Source organism: Triticum urartu, chromosome 2, assembly GCF_003073215.2.
Source record: "Triticum urartu cultivar G1812 chromosome 2, Tu2.1, whole genome shotgun sequence".
Classification (NCBI taxonomy): domain Eukaryota; kingdom Viridiplantae; phylum Streptophyta; class Magnoliopsida; order Poales; family Poaceae; genus Triticum; species Triticum urartu.
In genome coordinates this window covers 741,574,334-741,583,746 of record NC_053023.1, presented here as the reverse complement: position 1 = coordinate 741,583,746, position 9,413 = coordinate 741,574,334, and positions in this window count along the sequence as shown.

Genomic DNA, 9,413 nt, shown 5'->3' with positions numbered 1-9,413 from the left:
CACGGACCTGGTGTGCTCCTGCTATTGCGTCCGGACAGCTACCGTCGCCGACGGTGTTGATGCCCTAGCCCCGGCTCTGATCCTTCGCCGCGCTGTCCTCACTTCGTGGTGCCGTGGTGAGACGGCGTGGGGGCCTCATGACCGCATTGGCGCAGGGTGGTGGCTGGTTTGGTGGCTGGATCCGGAGCGCCCGAGATGCGGGTTGGGATCAGGGGAAACCCCTGTCGGCGTGGCCGACACCGGCGCAGGGGCGCCTGTGGGTGCCACCTGACCTTCCGGGAGGGCGTCGGGGGCTACCCGTCCTCTCGCCTCGTCGTGTATCGGGGGAAACCCTTGGCAGCAGCGGTGTCATCGTCGCGACCCTTCTAGGAGGTGTTGATAGGTGCCGGCGCTTCGGAGTCTTGGAGCCTAGTGGAAGATCCCGGTGGGCGCAGCGATCGCAAGACTTCTTCGTTTTTGTTGATCCGCTGTTGTCGGCATTTGTTTCTTTTGCTTTTTCTCTGTCGTTTCTTTTGGGCGTGACTGTGCTGCTTCTGCCCCAGCACCTATTCCTGTATAGTTCGATTGGTTGCTTTGTATACAAAGCGGGGGAAAACCCTTTTCAGTAATGCTACGCATGACGGCGAGCTAAACCTTGGCCTCTGCTTGCCCACTACCGATGACCGTGGTCAGTATCTATCAATATTAGTGGAGTTTAAATTTACAGCGGGACTGGAGATAGTTACGAGGTGTCGACTATCCCAATCTCCTACTGCTGCTGTTCTGGGATGCATACTTAGATAGCCTGCAAAATAGTTCAGTGGAGCCAGTGTACTGCTTGCTTGGTTGTCCACGGTTCAGAAAACGGGAAAACAGAGAGCATTTTGGATGATGTGCAAATACACTATCTGTGCCAACGGCCATCACATTCACCACACAAGCAGAGCAGCCTGGCACTATGAAAACACAGAGCAGAGGTTGAGTCGGTATCATCATATCAGACCAGGAGCAGCATCGCATCTCATCGCACACTGTGATTAAATATACCACATTGAATTTACAGACCAGTCCTCAAATCGGCTACTGTTAAGCGTCGCGCGCTTCAGCATGCAAATGACGTATAAGAGTTCGGTATTAGCGGTGGTGGAAATCTGTTGCTGGGAATGACGAGGAAGGCGAGTAGCGTGAGCTAAGACGATAGGGCCGGGGAAGGTTCCTTAAGGATGCCAGCCGCAGACAGGTCGATGCTGGTCTACAATACCCCCAGCCATGATCGGCATCTTGGATGGCTAGGGGTTGACGCACCGGCTCACCATACTGCAGATCAGCGCCAGGTCATCATCAGCATCGGTCCACTCACTCTTACAAGTGTCGGTGCAGTGGCTCATTGTGGCACCTGTGAATGTAAGGTCCTCAGATAGTAGATACCCAGAAAGATGTTGAAGTACAATGCTAGCAAGAGAATGAAAGCACCTCGACCGTTGTTTACGTCGCTTCATTCCAAAATGCTATAGTCAATACTTTCCAATCCTCGAAGCATACGGATAACCTTCACTACCGGAGGCCTCTTGGTGCGTTCAGGATTCACACAGATTAGGCCTACCTGGAGGCATCTCTTTATTTGTTGGCAATCTATTCTTAGTGACCAGTACCCCGGCGTTCTCTGTAACACATTTCTCCATTTTCTAATAGTCTGCAGAATTAGAACAAACATCTAAAAGGTTAGAGTGCAAAAGGTAAAATGCAAAGAGGTCCATTTGGAAACTTGAGAAAGAATTTCCTTACAAGCTCGATAAATTCATCTGAAGGAGTTCTAGTAACGTCCGGGTAGTCCCTGTGTCCTGTTACTGCCTCCAAGATTATTACACCCAAACTGAATATATCTGATTTTGGTGTAATTGTACCTCCATTCAAAAAATATGGCGCCATGTAACCACTGAATCATAGCATGAATACAATTTCGAAGTGTTGGAAGTGACTGTACTAAAAACACATAGTTCTTATGGCTACTAGAATGTATGGTACTAAAAATGGCATTAACTTACAATGTTCCATCCCTTGATACTCCAAGCAAAGTAACCTTTCCGGTGGTTCTCTGCAAAAACATGTTTCCCTTGGTACTCGAAACGCTCATTTCGTGTTTCATAGTAGTGCTCTAAATACTCTAAGCAGAAACTCGGTCAGAGCATCTCTAGCAAACCCCATATATCTTGCAAACCCGCATAAGTCCGGCGAATATACAGACTCGGTCCAATTTTCTGGCTAGAACAGAACCCGTATACTCGCCCGGCCTAAATTTTTTTTTACCGCAGCCTACAAACTGCCCCCCAGAAAGCGGTATATCTATGAGTTTGCGGGGGGATACGGGTCAAAACCCTATCCCTCCGCCGCCGCGTTCCACTGCGATTCCCCACTGCCCCCTCGCATTTCTCGCCGCCAGCAAGCCCTCCTCCGCCTCCAAACGCCATGTGGAGCTCCGGCCAAAGCTCCGGCGGTCGCGGCGACTGCGAGCGCGAGCGGCGTGTCCGCTCGGACGGTGTCAGGAAGCGCGCGGCGAACAGGGGCCTCTCGCCACCGTCGAGGCTCCTCCCTCGCGAGATGGAGGTGTACGATCTTCAGCACGGGCGTACGCCCTCCTCTGTCGCGGGCTCCTCCGCCGCGGGGTCGAGGTCTGCCGCGTGGCTCACCCCCGCGGCGAGCTCTTCCTCTTCCGGCGTGGCGCTTCTCCTCGTGAAGGAGTGGTCGGAGGAGCGTGACCTCGTCACCGTCAAGCAGGAGCCCGAGGAGATCGAGCGCTGAGGCGTCGTCGGGCCCGAAGACTTCGTCACCGATGTCAACGCGGTCGCGGCCGCCATTGCCGAACGAAGCTTGCGCGAGGAGGCGGAGTGCCGGCGCCACGACGAAGAGCTTGAAGCCCTCATGATCCAGCAGGCGGTCGCGGGGAACCTTGCCACAAAGGAGAAGGACGACGAGTGGCGGCTCATCCGCGAGGAGCAGAGGCAAAAGTTCATTGACCTCGGCAGCTCCGACGAGGAGGATTGAGCTCCTCCACCACGTCGTCCTCTGCCGCGAGCTCGCCGCCATGAGATTCCCCACCCCCCTCTAGTACTAGTAGTAAATGTAGTATGTAGACCATGTATTTGTGATGAACTGTGTTTAATCATGTAGTATATGATGAACTACTATGGTTACAATTTCTCCCGCGATTTCTTTTTAATTATGCAATTTCATATACGGTGTCTATTCTGCCGCGCACGTTTTTCACCCGCAAAAGAGATATTCGTCAAACTGTAAACTGAAGAGCGCTACTGGTTGGATGCGTATCCACGGCTGATGAAGAAGGATGATTCTTTGAGCACGCACTCTGGGTGATGTCACGTGCAACTGCAATCACCGTGCGTTCAAATCAATAACACGCTTCACATTCGCCACAGGAGCAGAGCAGTCCCAGCAGAGTCAAAAGGCAGAGCAAGCCAAGGTTCAGTACCATCATCATACTGAACGTTACACAGTCCAAAGGTAGAACGTCTCGGACTAAAAGCAGCGTTGCATACTTGCATTGCGTACTCGTCGCACTCCAACTCACAGAACTACGTGTCGGCTGCTGTATACGCGGAGCCATCAGGCCAACTCCACCACGCGACCCCATCTTATCCGGGTGCGTCCGTTTGAGGCAGAACGGACGAATAACGCGGTCCAACGCATGACCCTAAATGAACAAATGTCCGGATTTCGTCCGTTTTTGACCCATCTCCGGTCCAAACTTGTACCGAGTTTGGGGTGAAACGGACATCACGCGGACGGGCTCGACGCACGCCCTTGTCCCCCGTGGCCCGCCTGTCAGGGACACTAGGAGTCCCTTCGCTTCCAACGCCTCCACCCTCTCTCTCCGCCCCACCTTGCCGCCGGCGCCGCCTCCTCACTACGCATCCCCGGCCGTCCATACCAAACCACATCTCGACATGGCCACCACCACGCCCGCGCTTTCGCCGTAGTTTTGGCCGTCGATTGTAGGAGATTTGGCCGCCGCCGTCGTAGCCGGTGGCAGAGGGGATACGACCGTCGGCGACGTACCACGGCGACCACGGTAGCTTCCGACGAGTGCTCCAGAGCGGCCAGTAGCTGGCCGCCAACCACCCCTGCTCCATCGAGGTGATCATCGCGGCCTCTTTGCCACCACGATCGCAAGGTGTTTGACACTTTGCCCATAAAGGTATGGACAATGGAGATGATTTTTTCTTCCACCACTTCATTTATTCATCGGACGGTTCGTCGTCGGATGATGAAGATCTTGTGGTGGCTGCACTGGTCGTTCATGACCACATTGAACGACAGCTTTCTTGGTATAGGGGGTCACTCCCTGGCCGTGCTCCCAACCTGAACCGCAACAGGGAGAGAGGCCACGCCCTGCTCTATACCGATTACTTTGCGAACACCCCGCTCTTCAAGCCGGATAAATTCCGTTGCCGTTTTCATATGGCAAGGCATCTGTTCAATCGTATCCGAGAGGGAGTGGTTGCTCATGACCCATACTTCGAGTGCAAGACGGATGCCCTTGGCAAGCTTGGATTCTCCTCTTATCAGAAATGCACCGCGGCCATCCGCATGCTTGCATATGGAATTCCAGGCGTTCTGGTGGATGAGTATGTGCGTATGAGTGAGACCACATGTCTGATGTCACTGTACAAGTTCTGCAAGGCCGTTGTGGCAGTGTTTGGCCTTGAGTACTTGAGGCAGCCAACTGCCGCTGATACAGAGAGATTGTTGGCGACCAGCACAGTTAGAGGCTTTCCAGGCATGCTTGGCAGCATAGATTGTATATGCACTGGGAGTGGAAAAACTGTCAATTGCTTGGCAGGGCCAATACAAGGGGCATGTCAAAGCGTGCACTGTTATATTAGAAGCGGTGGCTTCGCAGGATCTTTGGATATGACATTCTTTCTTCAGCATGGTAGGTTCTCACAATGATATCAACGTGCTGCAGCGTTCTCCAGTCTTCGCAAGGCTTGCAGAAGGCCACTCCCCACCTATCAACTTTGAGATCAACCGCCATCAGTACAGCAAGGGATACTATGTAGCTGATGGTATATATCCTTAGTGGTCAACTTTTGTGAAGACAATCTCGAACCGCCAAGGTGAGAAGAGAAAGAGATTTGCTTAAATGCAAGAGAGTGCTAGAAAGAATGTGAAACGTGTTTTTGATGTGCTTCAATTCCGATGGGGTATCATTCGAAACCCTGCACTATCATGGGATGAAGGGAAGCTTTGGGAGGTGATGACTGCTTGTGTGATCATGCACAACATGATCGTCGAGGACGAGCGTGATGATAGAATCTTCGACCAAGGATTACAAACTGTTCAAACTTTTTTAGTATACAATGGCCCTTTCTTAAATACACACTGAATATTTTTTTATAATATATTATAAACATTATTTTGTATACATTGAACATTTTTTTAGTATACAATGAATTTTTAAATCTTACGATGAGCATTTTTAATACATACTGAAAATTTTGTTTATATATGATGAACTTTTTAATATAAAATACATGTAGAATTTTTGTGTAGAATAAAAATTCTAATTATTAATAGATTTTGAAAAAATCTAGCTCCTAAAAAATAACAGCCGTTTTTGTGTGAAAACTGACTAAAAACTGAAGTACTCCCTCCGTCCCGTAATGTAAGACGTTTTTTGACATTGCACTATAGTTAAAAATACGTCTTACTTTATGAGACGGAGGGACTAGAAAAACAACAACTCAATTGTCAAGGTAGAACAAAAAACACTAGAAGTAAAAAAATAAATCTAGATTCGTAGACCACCTAGCGACGACTACTAGCACTAGAGCGAGCCGAAGGCGTGCCTACGGCTTCGCCCCTCCCTCATCCCAGCCGGGCAAACTTTGCTGTAGTAGACAATCGAAAAATCGTCGTGCTAAGGCCTCATAGGACCAGCGCACAAGAACATCATCCACTGTCGATAAAGAGAAGCGTAGATCATAAAGATCCAACCTGTAGACACACGAACACAAGATCCACATGGATCCACCGAAGACAAACACCGATCGAATCCTGTTAGATCTGCCGGAGGCAAACCTCCACATGCCCTTCGACGATGCTACAAACATCACCGAGACGAGGACAAGACAGGGAGAACCTTATTCCATCTGCAGAGAGTCGCCGCCGATTCGCCTATCTAAGTAGGACACAAACCCTAACAAGCTCAAAAGAGAATGAAAAACGGAGCCCTCCCACCGGTAAGGGTCAGGATCTAGCACGCCTCCATGGCCCTAAGACCACAAAAGACGTCGTAGACCAGTGGCGGCACCGTCGGGAGGCACGAGAAACCCTAGCGAAGCGGTCCTCTTTCTTCCCGTGGAAGAAAGAAAACACGTTCAACTAGATTTTTTTTGGCGACGGATTGCATTTCGTTTTTGACCTCCTTTCAACACAGTTGCCCCTCATGGTTCCTCGGGTCGGCGTCACTTAGACTGCTTTTGTTGTTGTTTCCCGAACATTGGCAACGGAGAGGTGCATACGGAGTTTAGGTCTGTGCGCGAGTAATGTGTGTTTTTTTTGTAGTAGTTTAGGTTGACGCTAAACTCGTCGACGGTGGGTTTTAACGTCTGTGAGTGCTTGAATTTGTTGGAATAGTGTTTTGAAGGGATTTTCTTGGGGAATATATGATGTCAAAGAGAGTTTGTCCAGTAATTATTGATGAAATATATTAAAATGGTATATGAGTATGGTCAGTTCATCTAAGTGGTATTTGAGGAGTGATAGTAGATACTCCGAGAAGTACATAATCCTTTTCAAATTCCGCCCGTACACAACTGAGCATGTACAATTGTTTTTCTAGGGTGATCACACATCCATGCCCATTAACTAACATTCTCCACTAGTTGGATTACATCACAGCATGGAAGAAATTCTCGATGTATTTCCCAATAGTTGAATCAGTTCCTAGTAAGCGCCCCACCATACAATCTCTCAGTGTATTACCAAAGATTAAATCGTGGGAGAAACGAGTTCATGCCGGCCTTCTCAGCAGCTATAGCGATGCCATAGCAGGCAATCACGACAATAGCGGCAATTTTTCAGCCGGGAGAGATGATTTCTAGAGGTTTTTGCTCATGTTGGAGCCTTTTAGAGAGATTTGTAGATGATTTCGCGGGGCAGCCATAGCATCGTAGAGGCTCCTAGGCGTCTATACTGGCAATTTTGTGGGCAAATTAATTTCATGTGTACTGCTAGAAAATATCCAATCAAATTGATATAAATGACCATAAGCAATAACGATATGTAAGATGCACGTAGAAGAGAGTAACATGATCGACTCCATTTGTCAAGCTGGCCCGAAGGCTAAAATTGAATTAACTTGGAGTGGTTGTGTATGTAGCCAATTAGAGGTCATGAATATTAGGGAACATGTATTTGGTTGATATTGCATGCAAATCAAAGCCGCAGCTACAATAAGTAGCAAGGACTGTCATGACTGATGTTAGTAGGAATTGCTGCATACTTCCTCCTTCCGGATTTATTAGGCCGACTCCTATTTTGGGCCGGACTATGACCATAAATTGAATTACTGAGTTAATTAAACATGAACTATGTCAGAAAAATTATACAATGTGAAACCTCTTTTGAATACAAATCAAACGGTATACTTTTTGTAACATATACCTCATTTATTAATTATATATGGATGGTCAAAGTTTAACTCAAAATATGAGAGGACCTAATAAACCTGGGCGGAGGAAGTAGGAACTATACATAGTTCCCCTTGTGCAATGAATAAAAGCCAAATGGACGGTCGAAAAAAATCATGCATCTTAGGAAATCCATACGAACATGTGATGAAGAAGCTTTAACTGGCATAAACTAATTGTCTGCATTATTATCTTTCATAAATGAAGTTGTTCATATCTTCTTTTATCACAAATTTCAATGTATAAAAAAACGTGAGCAAAGAATTGCATCATGTAGATAGAGTCGCATCCATGAGATAGATTGTCAGCATTATTGCATCATGCATATCTTCAAGATGGGATCATGCAAACATATCTTTGTCATTTATTTTTCTTTAGGTCACATCAGCAGTGCCTACAAAAGATCATGCAGCCTAGTTGGATGCACATCTATTCTAGACCCGCTTACTTGGCATCGATACTAGTTATGACTAAAGAGATGAGGGGCCTCAAGGTGCCAAGCCTACTATGCTTGCTACTGCTCATGCCGCTCTTGCTTCCTGGTAAGCGTTGTATGGTAATTTCATCCACAAAGATAGTCACTTCCTCAATGCATGATGTAGCTACTCATATGTGAAATTCGTACTGCTTGCCTCATCTCTTTGTCTTATTTCTCTATAGAACACCATAGCCTTCATTTTTTCTTTTTCTCACACCACTTTGTGTTCGTTGTTTTGTAGGCTCTGAAGCTGACACATGCAGTCGGTTCAGCAGGACCTATACTGTTAAGCCTCCCGAATGCAAGCATGATCCATGTGCCAAGGCCTGCCAAAAGGAGGGATTTACCGAAGGGGTGTGTCAAATCATCCGTGCCACACCTGTTTTTATGCGTTGTCTCTGCAAGAAAGAGTGCTAAATGAAAAACATGCTTGCAGCTACTTCGGGATGTATAATGCAAAAAGCAATAAGTTAATAACATTTGTAGTATGATGATGAGCAATGGAAGAAGTTGAGACTCTAGCAAATATTCCTTATTACTAACAGATCTCCACTAATCAAACTTGATGGAGTGGAGTGGATTAGAGGAGACCCCAAAATATCAAGGAAAAAATAATGGAACCCAGAAACAACTGATGAAGCAAATTATGTTTGGTCATTAGAGTCCTAACCCATGCGTGTTTGTTTGGGGGCAATTTGTATTAGGGAATGGGAATTAGGAGGTGTGTAGGACTTAAATTCCCTTGTTTGATTGGAAGGCTGGGGAATTAATCAATACTGTCACGGTAGATTAACACAACGACCATTAGAGATGGCATGCAAAAAATAGAAGGAAAAAAACTTTGTAGGAATTTGCAGGAGCAAGCTCTGTCTAACAATATGTAGTACATAATTTGCAGGAACACATAAAGAGCGCTTAGTATTGGTTACCAAATAATGGATAAAGCAAATATAAACAAGTTTGTAAAATACAAAACAAATTTTGTATATAGTGTAATCTATTAATTTGAAGCTAATACAACACTTTAATAGTAATAAGGAGGCTGACTTAAGAAAATGAGGCTAAGTAATTAACCCCATGAGCACCTCAGAATTCCAGCCTTGAGATAATGTACAAACACGATCATGTAACACACATTCCAGCCATCCAACAATTATACAAGTTTGGACAGGAAGTGCAATACAGGAATTGTCCAAAATTATATTTAAGTTCAACAGTAGATACACCATCCAATGCAAACGATT